Genomic DNA, 14,019 nt, shown 5'->3' with positions numbered 1-14,019 from the left:
ATTAATATGATAAGAGGTGCTAGAGACAGTGCTTACGGCATCAAAAGGTACATGACTGACAGATAATCAAGTCCTGGAACAGCACTACTTATATATTGCATGTTCTCTTGTGCAAAGACCTATATTTTTTATGTTAACCTGCAAATAAACTCATAAAAGAGTGATGATCTCAGCTGTCTGTAGTTCATTTTCATAGAAATAACAGTTGATGAAACAGGGATTCTTCGAATATTATTTTGCAGTGTACTATCCAAACTGTATTTAATTTCAAAACATCTGATTTTATATGTTTCAAAAAATCAAAAGAATCATTGTAAATTCAAAGTATATATAACCCCACTTGTTATTTGACAATGTGATTGATATATGTCTCTGTAGCATCAACAGTAATTACCCATACAAACTTAAACCGCTGTTTCATAACTGCAGGATGGGAGGTTAGGATTACAAAATACTAGACATTCAGCATTGTACTTAATCATAAGCACATGCTGACATAGCTAGTACTACACATTAAGACGATCCTATATGGACATACGTTATCAATATTGACTATGCAGTAAGGTTATCTTAAAACATGTAATATGTATATATAGCAACTGTTAATCATTAAGTGACTTGAATAACTGCCACACATATTTTGCATGTATTGTACTGAAACAATGGCCTCATTTATTACTTTCTGCTGTTATATTTTAGGATATTTCTTTAGATAAACATTTATATAGAAATGATTATAGTCTACGTTTGAGTTGCTATTTGATTCCCTACATATATTGTTGTATACAGCCTGTATTTGGACTAAAGAAATAGCTTGATTACTGTACTGTGAAATCTATGTATAGGTGTTTCTGATTGCCAGTCCTGTAGGTTTGTGTCATGACTGAAAAGGATCCTCAGCTCAATACACCTACTTAAATAATAAATATAAGTAAATAAATTTGTAACCATTGGAAATGTTGGGACCTTATAGAGTGAGTCCCAAAACGTGGAGACTGAATGGCTGAAAGAAAGGACCTAACATACACTACGTCCAAGATGCCATTTATTGGAATATTCCTTTTTCTCTGAGGTATGGCAGTCCCAGATTTAGTATATGTAAGCTTGGGGTTTTAAGGAGAACAGTGATTTTTCTCCCTGTTTTTGATCTCTCTTTTTTTGGCACTTGGCATTTCAAGTTCTGACATTTTATTAAGGAGCCAAATGAAGGCATGCATGCAATGCACACAGTATACCCAGTAATGTTAAAAGTATGAGAATATTTTCCAAAGGCTGGCAGTGATATATAACCCTTTTTTCTAGTTTACTGGAAGCCTTTCAGCATTAAAATGGGACGCCACCACATCAGTAACTCTCCAACTGTTACATACAGTGGATTTAAAAGTGTGTACACCCCTGTTAAAATGTCAGGTTTTTGTGATACAAAAAAAATGAGACCAGAATAAATCATTTCAAAACGTTTTACACTTTTAATGTGACTTATAACCTATACAATTTAATTGAAAAACAAACAAATCTGTTAGGGGAAAAATATAAAAAATAAAAAATGTACAGTAAGCTGGTTGCATAAGTGTGCACACCCTTAAACTAATACTTTGTTGAACCACCTTTTGATTTAATTACATGATTCAGTCTTCATGGGTACACACCTGCCATCAATTAAATAGACTCTAATTAACCCCAAATAAAGTTCAGCTGTCCTAGTATTTTCCTGACATTTACTCAGTTGCCTGCTACAGCAAAAGCCATGGTTCACAGAGAGCTTACAAAGCATCAAAGGGATCTCATTGTTGAAAGGTATCAGTCAGGAGAAGGGTACAAAAAAATTTCCACAGCATTGGATATACCATGGAACACAGTGAAGACAGTCATCAAAAAGTGGAGAAAATATGGGACAACAGTGACGTTGCAAATAACTGGATATCCCTCCAAAATTGATGAAAAGGCAAGACGAAAACTGGTCAAGGAGGCTGCCAAGAGACCTACAACACTGAAGGAGCTGCAGAAATTGATGCAACATGGCAGCCTATTCCTGTTTCAGTGAAAGACAAAATTTGACAGAATGCATGGAAACACAAACACACACACACACACACACACACACACACACACACACACACACACACACACACACACACACACACACACACACACATGCAGGCGCACACAAACACACACATTGGAATATGGCAGCCCATTCCAGATTCAGTGAATGAAAAAAAATTGGCAGAATGTATGGAACCCTACTGAACAGTGTGGCATTGCTTTTTGTGCACTCTGGGAATCGGTTTAGTAGGGAAGGGAAATATGCCTATGTTTAAATGTGTTGCTTCAGAGGCTGAGGTTCTTGACACTGTTGATCGATTAAACTTACCCTGGCTACCTATATGAGCTGTTTACAAATCTGAATTAATAACAGCTTTTTAAGAGACCCCCCCCCCCCCAGGGCCGATGGCCATTTGTACAGCTACCTAAATCCTCTGCTTTATCATTTCTTCACTGGGTGGAAGGTGCAGGCTGTTGCTAAGAAACTGATGTTACTACATACAATGCATTTTTCATCCACTCATAGCTGTGAAACTATTCAAGTGAAATGTTTAGCTTTATTGTGTGATCCTCTGTAGTTTTTCATCTCCCACCCCTTCCTAGTTGATAGCATGTAATAGTAGTAAAACTAATGAGACTATAATAGGCGTTATGCTTTGTGTACACTAGGTTCTTATGAGGCCTTTTGTTCTAAGAAAAAGCCAGCTTTGTGGTGCTGTAAGATGACAGTTACTGCAGAACTGCACCAGAAAGCAACTAACAGCTTTAGAAAATATAACACAATTGACACAACTATACAACTGCCAATGAAAATTCAAGTACAGCTTTAAAAAGTGTTATAGACCTCATGCTGCCGCACATTGTTCTGGGGAAGAGGCAGCTAAAGCGCCCCTAATATTACAAAAGAGTATGACTGGGTATCTAATTATAACCAGTTACATGTTCACAAAACAGATATCAAGACATTCTCCTCTTGAGCTTCTCTGTCAATGTGAATCTCTTGATATCCATTTTCTAACACATGACAATCTATTTCTGATCAGAGACTCAGTCATAATCTTTACTAATTAAAACAAGATAAGACCTATGTGATGATGTGAGATATTGCCAGCTATGCAAGGAGAAGTAGGCCAGTGGATGTGTAACATATGCCAGCATAGCTAGCTAGAGCTTTGTAAAGAATTATATGTCATTTGTATATCAAACTGATTTGTACAGGTGCTTGTATTGAAAATACATCTGTAAAGCTGCTTGTGTTAAAAATGTACTGACAGTGTGTCCTGGTGGGCAGAAAAGAAATACACCTGTATGCCACACTGTATTGTAACTGTTAAAATGGAAGTATTATAACAGAGAATACTGGAAGAGAAGAGGTTAATGTCAGTGCAGCTAACTTTGAAAAATAGTCTATAATTAAATTACCTGGTTTAGGTTATAAATATTGTATCTTACAGTTCTGATTGCAGCCAGACATAAAATGTCTGTGAAAACCAGGACAAGGAATCCTACTGTACTGTCCTTAGGGATGAACTAATTGCTACCCTGGAAGGGTGGAAGTTTTTGAAATGGTTTTGTAACTTCCAAATGCTATAACACATCTTAGCAAAGCTTTATGTGTCTGTAATGTACTACATATGTGCAAGGTTCTGGCTCAGTATCTAGTAAAGGGGGTAATGTGAGAACTAGAAGTCAGATGACTAGATGTATGTGATGCCATTCTGTAATCCAGCACTGAAATTATGTTTTAATACTAGATGAGACAGAAGTTTCAGGGCACTCTGTTTTGGAACTGACAAGACCTCTCACCCACTTCATCTTGCCTTGCTCTAGTAAGTGAACTAAGGGACAGTAATTCTTTAGATCAGTCAGGAAAATATAGTGAGATTAGTTAAGGATTGTTTTTCTGTATCTGTGTGAATCTTTCCATCAGTGTTATTTTTAATATTTCTTATGATTGAAACTCTGGTGTTTATTGTAAATAGATATTTAGTAGTTCATGTTCTTTTATTATTTATTATTAAATATATTTAAATGTTTCATTGGGGCTAGTCTTTTAGGGAATATTTAAACCTTTGAGAGTACTTATATTTATTTGGTGACACTGTGGCCACTCCTAAAACTCATGCATTTGGTCAAAATACTACAATTTATATTAGTATTAATTTTACTCAGTACAATTGGGTACCCTTGTAAGAGCCTTAGAGTAGCTGGCTGGTGGCAGTGTAACTACCTTATAGTCTGGGCAAAGGGTAGAAGAGTGCTTAATCTGGACTAGCTTTTCCCAGGTGAGAGAGAGTGTGTGTGTGTGTGTGTGTGTGTGTGTGTGTGTGTGTGTGTGTGTGTGTGTGTGTGTGTGTGTGAAAATCAAATCTCAAAGAGTGTGTGTGTCAGCTACTTGGAGCAGGACACAGAAAACTGGTTTCACAGATGGGATGGTGGAGGACTTGGCTTGGAACACCCTGCTGAGGGCTCACTTCTACAGTTGTGGTCGGTGTGGAGTCTTATTTGAGGCCTGCTGAGAGGGGGGAAAACCCAGCCACAGTAGAGGAATGTGTTCCCTCTGTGCTCTTATGGGAACTTGTGCTTGGTGCAGACAGCTGCATCTGGAAATACTGTGTGTATATATTTTTGTTCCAAGTGAACGTCCCTCACAGGTGTCAGTGGTGAGGATTGAGGCTCCTTGATTACTGGCCCAGAGGAAGGACAGCATAACCTACTGTGCAGATAAATTATTAATAATTTATATTATTAATAAAATTATGGTCCTGCATTTACAAGGCACAACATGTGGAGTATTTTAAACGTATAGCCCAATTTTGCCCTGATATCATGGAAGATTAGAAAAATCATGAAGTTCAGGCTTAAAGATGATTCCATACTGAAGTTAAAAAATAAGAAAAGAAAAATTAACACATTTGGCAGAGCTAAAAACTGAGAACTGTTCTATTTATATTATGCAAACAAATGGCTGCACTGTCTGTTTGAAATAAATTAATGACTATCACTAAACACCTGCACTTGCATCCTCAAAATTTAAGCTAATATCTTACTTTTTGCATTTTTATCAAACTGTATTCTTGTAAAAATAAATGTAGAAAACAAAAACTTAACTCCTCCAAAACTTTATTTTGTGTAGGTATTATACAGTTTTCATTTCAGAATGTAGAAGAAAAAATTGTAAGATATGAGACCAGCAGATGCTGCACTTGTAACAAACTACAAAATTCTTAGCTCTTTCTGAGTATGGAGCTAAGTTATTGAACTAAAGCTACAGAAAGTACACAATACAGGCTTTGCCATTCCCTGCAGGCTGGGTCCTGCATCACCAGTAGTTACTGCCAGGGTAACTCCTCCTCCAGATGAACGACAAAAGCATGTGCCTCTGTACAGCAACCTCATCAAAGGTCGTCAGTAAAGGCTTTGCTTCATTTGCGCACTCACCCTGCAAGCTAAGTCTTGCATCACCCAAACTTTACTGTTATCCTTTGATTTGGATGATACCATATAGCAAATATTTTGTTAATAGTAGTAACTGCTTTAATTATTGATTATTATTTTTACATAGAGTTAGTTATGGATGAAGGTGGGGCAAAAGGAGCCATAATGGTTCTGGATGATGAACAAAAAAAAAAAATTAACGGAGATAACTCATGTCTTTCTGTGTTATTTTTTTTACCGTTTCCTTAGCTTTGATGCCGTTTCTTGTTTACAAATGTACTGGAATAAATTCCTTGATCTCTTGTGTAACCACAGAGAGACTGCTTTCCTAGCAAAAATCTGGTAGGCTAAAGTCATTGGGAGCATATATTTTAGCTGTTGTTCTAATTGCTCTTCCAAATGCACTAGTTTAAAGACCCTTTCTCATTTTCATTATTTCTGCGATTTTTGTCACTTCAAAAATGGTTCTGTGACTTGATTGCTACTGTTCGCAAGCTCTTATTTTATTTATTTCCATTTGTTTGCCAGGATAGTTCAACTGAGCACAGAAATACCCATTTTCAGTGGGGTTTGTTTGTGTCTTTCGGCTTTTCCCGGTTAGGGGTCGCCACAGCGGAACTCCGGTCCGCTAATGATTGGCAGTAGATTTTTACATACTGGCTTGCCGGGCCTAACGCACAGTGGGGTACCAGGGAGAAAAGCTCTATAACTGAACAACATAACAACAGAAAGGATTTATGTTTTCAAAAGTTATCTTGATATGAATAAGGCCTGAAAACTGTGCATGACCAAATGGGAAAATCAATGGTACATAAGAAAAATATACTGTATAATGTTTTTTTTTCAAAAGCTAATGTTAATTTAACAGTTAGGTTGATTCATTATTGTTTAGCTGTACTCATGCAATGTATACTAAGGCTACATTTATTTGTCTCATGTCCAGGCAAGCTACAAGTTAAAATCTATAGTGAGACATGTGGATTATTTCCTTTAATATTTTTTCTGGGTCATTTTTGCCCTTGTGCCTGCTAGCATTCCTCTAATTGGACTTGTTCCCAGTAGGAGCTTTCTGATGAGAGCCATCCTCCAGGAAGCCATAAGGGTTCCTTTAGCTCCTACCCCCATCTACATCTCTGTTTTGATGTTGGGGGGGCACCCTCATCCCCTAGCCCATATGAATCTGACTTTTCCTCCACAATAGGGTCCTATAGTGACATTTCTGTGTATGTATGAGCATTGAACTACATAGTGCCTGCCCCCTTAGCAACTTCAAATCATTCTGGATGTGAGCAGTGGGGCTGTTTATGGTATGGTCCTAACTCTGCCCCTAGTGTCTGATGTGTGCATCTGCATCCCCATGAGGATATCCTATGCTCTCCTCCTGATATGTACATGTTCCCACACACATATGCTCCTTAACGGCTATTGATACCAGCTTCAGATCCTGAACCCACATCCCTTGGTCCTACAGCCTGTTCCTGCATGCAAACCACTGCTTGCGTGGAAGCATACAGACAACCAGGATCACCTTCTTTTAACATCGTGAATGACCTGGTGTAAGATGCTCAGTCCCAAGCTCAGAGGTGATCTCTGCTTAATATACAATGCCATGTCAAACAAAGAGCTGTTGGACATACTACACTTAAAGAAATCCCAATCCCTCAGAGACACATGCTCTAGGGATCTAAACCTTGTCATCACAATGAACAAAACATGCTGGAGGGATAGGTTCCTGACCCAGAGACTCCCCAGACTCTGGAATAGACTACCCATACATGTCAAGCAGAGTGCCTCTTTGGCCCTCTTCAAAAGGAATCTTGATGATTGGATGGGAGATAGGAAATTCACCCCAGGGATCATGTCAGTCACCCTGCTAGACAGGGGTCCAGGGAAGTAAATACTGTGGGAAGAAATAGCCAGGGAATCGTTATGGCTAGGCTTGATTAGGCCCTAGGGCTGATAGCCTAGTACCAACCTATGAACCTATGAAAGCACTCTTCTTCTTCCAGCACCTGAGCTAATAGTTGAACTTGAGTCAGCTGGGTGTCAAGACTTTATCTCTCTCTGTCTCTCTCTGCAACTGAGCTAGACCATGTGTTTGCACTGACACCTCATGGAAGGTGGTGTCATTACAGTACTTAAGGTGGTGGCCAGCAGTTACTCTGAAATAATGACTGTAGTGTGATCCCATAGTTGGTATATATAATCGGGGCGGGGGTGGGGTTGTGGAGTGCTCGTTTGTATTTTGTGTAAGATAGTTCGCCTTTCGAGATTTTAAGTTTTCACGATTTTCATTTTGGCAAACTGACGTTCAATAATATGGGCTGTGATGTTTCAAAGTAGATCCATATACATGTATACTATATATATATATATATATATGTTGGTATACTTTAAATGAGCGAATGCTCATTTGAACAAAACCCATATAACCGAGATCAAGTAACCGAAATCCCAAAAGAACGAAACCTTAAAAGAATGAAACATAAAATCATAACAACTTACTGGATAAAGCACACTATCTGTAAAAAAACAAAATAAAAAAATGGCCAAACACCGCTTAACCACCATCCTACTACTAACTGTTCCCATAAGTCTACATTACCTTAAAGAAACAGAAAAAATTACATACATTGTTTTTGCAGGAGGGCAAGCCCTCCTGCACCCCCCATGTAGGGGACTCCACCCCCACACCCCTGTAACTTAAATATATCAAGATCGCACTACCTTGTGGCAAATAGCATATGTATATCTAGTTAGCTACTGCTGCAATGGACTGCAGGTCAGTAACTGTTTTCATGATTTTGTGTTTCATTCTTTTAAGGTTTTGTTCTTTTGGGATTTCAGTTACTTGGTCTCAGTTATATGAATTTCTTTCAAATGAGTGTTTGCTCATTTGACGTAGACCCATATATATATATATATATATATATATATATATATATATATATATATGGAGCCCAGTGTTGTATACTCTCCTGTCAGCTACTATAGGGATTGGCAAGTTAGGCCACACATCCCCAAATCCCCTGATAGCTGTCTAGAGGACTGCCATCTATGACCAGCTTTTACCCCAAAGGGAAACAAATGGGTCAGCCATCTCTCATCCTGTGAAGGGAACAAATAGACCACTGGGGAAGGCAGAATTGATAGGTGGCCCCTTGCTAGGTGGCATACAGAACAAGAGATGCAGGGAGTGGCACAGACACCTCTGCGAATGCCTGGATCATGGCCTCCTCCAGTTAGCTGTCTGTCATTTGCAGATAGGGTCTACTGCATCAAGGAACAAATGGACTCAAGATCCTTTTGAGGTGGGGAGAGGCTAATGCTGAATACTCAAGTGAAGTATACAGCATATAGTAGAAAAATGTGCAGTTTACCTATTTATTTGTGTTAACTGTAGTTGTTTAAATATTCCTTGATGCACTTTGCTTTGTCATACTTTAAAGTAGTTAGCTGATATTTAAATATTCTCATTACCACCTAGTTATCAAATAGTAAGATAAACATTGTAGTAGGTAGTTCCTGTAAGCATGTGGTGGTAGAGTGAATCAAACTTATTTCATGAATGAAATGTAAAAATCCATAAAAACTGATTATGCCTTCTTTGGCACATCAGATGTTTTTTAAGTGCTGTAAATGTAATTGGGAATACATGGGCACTTAGGCTGATTGAATTAAGAGAGGTGACAATACAAAGCAAACAGCCTTCCTTACAGGCAACTGCTGTAAACATGATTGTATTTGTTTTTATTGAATTTTATTTATTTAACATTGATGGATCAGACCCAAAGTCCCCGTTAGAGCTATAGCCTGTTAAAAATACAAGGTACAGTATTAAGTTACACAAACAGAAGTCACAGAATTGGAAGATCACACATAACAGTTGTTTGACTATGCCTACATTAGCAGCCTTAAGTTCAGCTATGGAACACCAACCCAGCTTGTCAGATAGTGCTTAACATAGGTTATGGCCTAAACATAGAAAATGTCACATAAATGACAATGATGGTAACGTTCCACATTAAAATAACAAGTAGTCAGTCTGTAGATTTCAATTGGTAGAAAATAGTTGTGATAGAGTAGTAGCAAGTACCAGACTTTATGACTCAACAAAAAAGGAAGCACTAGTAAAGCATTCTTTATAATATTGGAAAAGTGTTAATGTGAAGGAGTAAAAGTTGATATTTAAATCTTGGGTGAATTTTTTTGATGCATAACCAGGAGTCAGGAGTTGGAGTATTGGTCTGGATGAAGTAATCTTGTAGTTAGAAAGCAGGATGTTGTTTTTGCCCAGTGGCTGACAGAAAGTATACTAGCCTTATAAAATATTACACAGAGGTGCTCCCCATTTGGGATGTGAGTTATAGCTCTGCAGATCTTTAGTGCTATCTGAAGTCTGCTACAGTTGCTAAAGGGACTGGTGGTAGTTAGAGGCAAATCATATTCCAGAGTAGATAAAAGGGCATCATTGCTGTGATCTTGTTTTGACTCTGGGAATTAAGAAATAAAAAACTCAGTGACAAATTGCTAGCAGTCCCTTAATTTTAACTGGCATTGTATCAAAGTGGTAGCAAAAGTCAGATGAGGTGAGGTTTTAAACAAAATTTTCTAAATTGGCTGTCAGAAGAGCTCCCCTCTCCATAAGGAAAAGCACCTGCCCACATGTTGCTTACTGTGACTAAGTGCTTAGTGCTGCTGAAGATCAAGGTCTTTATTTTTACCTGAAGTTAAGAATAAGGAGAAGCTGTTAAATGATATGTCAGGTTTGTCAACGTTACTTGACAGAGTTGCCATTAGTCAAGGGTGACTTGTATACAGGCCAAATTAACATAATGTAAAATATAAAACCATCAGCCACCTCCTTTGGTAACATATTTTCTCATATAAGTTCTACCCTACCATTGTTTTTATAATACCATGCAACCAGGCCCACAACTTACCGTTCCACTCTCCCTTCCAACCTTTTACCCTTTTCCTTTCACTCTGTCCTTTGGTTCTCCCCTCCCCTTTTTTAAATACATATTGTAACTAAGTAAATACATTGTCCGTCTGTGTTAGAAACACTCTACAATCTTGACTTAAATCATCATTAAATTAGTTGACTGTAATATAACTCAATTCCTGTGCTTTTTTGTTAACTGGACTTCACTATATTAGTTTGTATACTTTAGTTTTGTCCCTGTCTTTACCTCTGGGCTGAGACTGGAATTGGTTCACTGGGATCAGATTTCTACCCTGGTAAATGAGTTCAGATAAACATGTAAATAAGTAAGTCAAACAATGCTTCTGATACTCCTATTGTAAGTTATACACTGACGCATTTCTAGGCAGCTGTGTTTTCTAAGGTTTTATATTATTTATTTATTTATTTCCAGTTTGATGACCGGCGATGTCCACTGGGCTCAGAGAGCCCGTTTTCAGTGGAGGCCCAGGGAGAAAAGCTCTGTGTTACAAAGTTTAGATACAGATACAATATAGAAAATAAGAACAATTTACAATTATGTTTCATGCTAGAGAGCAGGTGTAATTTCTTAGGTATGTTTCCTTTAGATACAGACACAGTATTATTAATGAACAATTTACAGTTAAATTTCATGTTAGAGAGCAGGTGTAGATTCTTATGTACATGGTACAAATTTGATATTTACAATATGTACATATGTGTGGTAGCCTATAGATCATAGCTAGAGAGGCTAGTAATCATAGCTGGAGAAGGGTTTAGAGGTGGAGAGAGACTTATAGGACTAGGTGGGGAGAATGCAGTTGCATTTTCTGTTAGAGTAAAGGTAGGAATGTAACTGAGATTTAAAGTTTTCAAAGTTGGCATAGGTCCTTAGAGAGGAAGGAAGAGAATTCCATTTTTTTGCTAAGGAAAAGGATAGCAGGAGTTGACCAGCAGGGCGATTCGGTTTTCGGACATATATATTGTATGAACTGGTATACACATCTTTCATTCTGCTCACAGATTAAGGTTTTTCCATCATGTTAATCATGTCTGAAAATCTGTATCTGTCCTTAGAGTGTATTACCTAGTTGCTGTTAAAGGACAGGCTGAGTAATAAGAAAAGATCTGCATTTCCCTTGATTCCCACTTTCAGAGTCTAGATCAGTGCATCTAGAATTAGTTGCACTGCTGTTTTTGAGTATACGAGGTTGCATCCAGTCTTTGGTTACATCAGCCATATTCTTTTTAGATTTGGCACAAGTACTGTAGCACTGCCTATTGTCATCATTAATGCAATGCAACAGTAAATCACACCAGTTCTTCAACTGCTTTCCTTATGTTCAGTATGTTCAGTATGCAAGCTATCTCATTTATTTAGTTTACATGCTAAACATGATGGATTGATCACATGTTGAAAATTAAATCTTTCTTAAGGAAAAAAGCTAAATGACAGATCGTATGAGTATTTACCTTTCTATACTCTTCGGGTGTCATTTGTACATGTGTAACATGGACTGGTAATTGTTTCTTTACTTAGAACACATAAATTAATGCCTGCAGCCTCAGTGACCCTAGCTAAAGTGCTGCTCCATTCTGTTCATTCCCATCTCATGATTCCTTGGGTTGGCAATAAATAGAAAGCCCACATGTATATTACAAATGTATCTGAGTAGTTGTTAGTGAATTGCCAATTTGACGTTTTTTCATGCTGGTAAGCAACCAGAATTTTTTTTTTTGGGGGGGTAGGTAGCTGTGCTGTGAATGAAAAGAATTAGCCCCTTCATTTGGTCACTTTAAAGTCTGTCATTAAGGGCATGTGTGCATTTGTGTGAAATAAATTGCAGTATTTATTATCACTTTTATAATATTCATGCAGGTAGGCCATCAAATTGAAGGTGCTAGTTGTGTTGTGGATGAAAACAGGTTAACCTCTTCATTTGCTCAGTTTAAAGTCTGGAATTAATGGCTAGTATGCATTTGTGTGAAATAAAGTGTAATATTTAATCTTTTTTTTTAATATGCTGGCAGGAAACCAGATTGGGGTAGCAGTGTTGTGGATAAAAAAACAACTTACCCTCTTCATTTCCTCTGTTTAAAGTTTGGCATTAAGGGCTAGTATTCACCAGTATAAAATAAACTAGATGTACTGTACTTTGTGACTAGTGCTTTTGAGAAACGGATTTATAATTATCCCTGCTTTCTCAAAAGATCCATATAATTGTCTAAACATTTTTGGCCAGCAACTTAACATTGTGTTTGCCAAGCTTACAACCTGATTTTACAGGATTTGTATGAAATAAGATGGAATATTTCCTCTCTGGGTGCTGTTTGTGTAAAACCAAGTTGAAACTGTCTCTTATTTTGGAAAATGTCCTTGACTTTGTCTCATTTTGATCTGTCCCTCATAAAATTATGTTTTCTGGCAAATTGTTGAGGACTGTTGTCACTAAATAATGACAAACATTTGAATTTCAGACTTCATGTTCTTCAGAAAAATGCATGCTAATGTAAACATTTTTATTCTATTAACTTTAAGTATACAACAGTACTATTATAAACATGTCCCCAATTCTGGCCTTTTTCCTTTATTAGTTTTTTTGGCATTGTCCTGATTCTTGCTCTCAGAAGTATTGTTTTTAACTACAATCAGATGAGGTGTACATGGCAAAGTGGTTATAACTGCTAGATGTGGTGGTGTCTGTGGATGGAAGTAACTTAACATCTTCTTGTCTGATTAGTTTAAACAGTCCAACTTTGCAGGATTAGTGTGCATTTATAAGAGCTAAGCTGGAATACCTGGGCTACTATGTGTTTGTGGGAAACAAACTTGAGACACATAAATATGTTTGATTTATTATTTTACCACAGACAGATAAATGAGGTGTACACAGCCAACAATAGGGCTATTTATAATTGCTGAGTATGAGGGTGTCTGTGGATGAGGATAGCTTATGGCTCACTCTGCTGTCATGATCAAGTTATACAGTCATTAGTATGGCTTTGCAGAGCTAGTGCACATTTCTTTAAAGTAGGTTGGAATATTTTAATGTGGGCATTTTTTAAAATCTCGGGTGGACATCGGGGTGAATATAGTCAAGTGGTTGTAACTGATAGGTAAGTACATTGGTGGATTATAATGACAGAAGATTGAATGGTCTTATGTGAAGAAAATGAATCAAAATGAACATGAGCATTTATGCATGGAATCCCTGCAAAGTGTGTGAGGTTAGGACCCTTGATTTGAAAACACCTTAGTGTCCAAGGTATTCTTTATCTACCACTGCCTATAGGGGTAAGCAAACTATGAGCCTGGATATTTTCTGACTGTGTGACTTTCCTTGGCAGAATTTATGACCAAGGCATGCATTAACAGGTTTAATGTTCTCTGGATAATTTCTTCTGTACATGGTTGCATCTCTCAGTTTACATAGTAGGTTGTGGATTGGAATAGTCAGCTCTAGTCAGTCCCTGCAAAATGTGATTTTTTTTTTGTTTCATGTGAAGGTTGCTTACAACTAGTTTTACAAATGTCTGTCACACATTAAACTTGTCTGTAAACTTTACAATACACATTTAAGTAAGCTTCC

Source organism: Protopterus annectens, chromosome 3.part0 (genome assembly GCF_019279795.1).
Source record: "Protopterus annectens isolate FY-2018-M chromosome 3.part0, PAN1.0, whole genome shotgun sequence".
NCBI classification, from domain to species: domain Eukaryota; kingdom Metazoa; phylum Chordata; order Ceratodontiformes; family Protopteridae; genus Protopterus; species Protopterus annectens.
Note: the sequence above shows the minus strand (reverse complement) of the source record.